Below are 1,256 nucleotides of genomic sequence, written 5' to 3'. Positions count from 1 at the left end.
CATATTACCAACTGATTCAACAAAAGAAAAATTCATCAGAAAGATCTCCAATTTTATACCTGGGTTCCGAAACATGACAGGCTGTATGTTGGGCTGGGTATTTGAGCCTCGAAGCTGATGCAAAGGTAGGAGCTGGACAATCTGCCCATTGGGGTGCCTAAATAAGTTCATTCCACTTGGACTCCTAACAGGCTGCAAGACCATCCGATGTCCCTGAAGCTGTGTGTTTGGGACAGCTCTAAGAGTAGGAGAACCCTGCTGCACTGGAATCAGTAACAACCGAGGTCCAGGACGTTTCACTGTGTTAGGAGGGACCTGTGGAGCAGCCACTGGAAATTGAGGGGCATTTTCTGAAAAACAGGAAATGAAAACATAGTATCAAAATTCCCCTTTAACACATTTAAGAAAAAATCTATTAAGACATAGGCTCTATGCTGTAAGTAACTTCTAATTTGAATTACAAAGTTGGTGAAATCTTGTACCTCTATAATGCATTACTTATGACTGATAACAATTTATTTTAAACCCTAGTAATCAGCCAGACATTGTGGAGCTTTACATTTAGAATGGTAAAAAAGAAACCATCAATTGTCAAGGTACATTTAAAGAGATAATGCCTGAAAAACAGGTAGGCCTCTAAATCCGGACTCTTGTTAAAGTTAAAGGGATCATTTATAAGATTCTCTTCTTCAACTTAAAACTTAAGGCTGGTAACCCTTATTAGACTTCTGATTGAGTTTCACAGCTTATACTCAAGAAAGAGAAAGTCAAGGACCAACAATCCTTGGTATAAAAGGCTTCTTGGCTTTTGAAATTAAAATTCACTAACAAATAAGCAAAGCTTAAAGATTAGTGGAAATTATTTTTCAAAAGGAAAAAAATACATACCCCCTAAAAATGGAATGAAATTAAGAGACATCAAAGAAGCAGGGAAATAAAGCCTGGTTAGGAAGAGGCAAGAGATAGTTTTAAAACAAATAGAAAAAGCAGAAATTTAATGCAGAAGATGTGAATTCAAAGAGATTTCAAACCATTAATAGTAACTAAAGATGCATTTTAAGGATTGGAAGACAGATTTAGAAATACTAGGACAAAGGAAAAAAATAACATGAGTAATGTATTATAGATAGATTTTGTTTGGATCATAGGGATAAAGAGGTAGAAATAATGACAATAGTAAGCATAAATGAAACTAGTCTAACATTACCATTCAAATTAGTAAACTTATTTAACATGCTGTTGTTGTTTTTTAGACA

At 35.0% G+C, this 1,256-nt stretch overlaps 1 protein-coding gene across 1 annotated transcript in view; it reads right to left on the bottom strand.

Annotated features, from left to right (window-relative positions):
* Positions 1–1,256, bottom strand: part of MGA (MGA, MAX dimerization protein) — an 89,871-nt gene that overhangs the window by 20,612 nt on the left and 68,003 nt on the right. The gene's annotated exons all lie outside the window — the stretch shown is intronic.

This window comes from Propithecus coquereli, unplaced genomic scaffold (assembly GCF_000956105.1).
Source record: "Propithecus coquereli isolate 6110/MARCELLA unplaced genomic scaffold, Pcoq_1.0 Scaffold3, whole genome shotgun sequence".
Lineage (NCBI taxonomy): Eukaryota > Metazoa > Chordata > Mammalia > Primates > Indriidae > Propithecus > Propithecus coquereli.
Note: the sequence above shows the minus strand (reverse complement) of the source record. Positions and strands in the feature narration are given on the sequence as shown.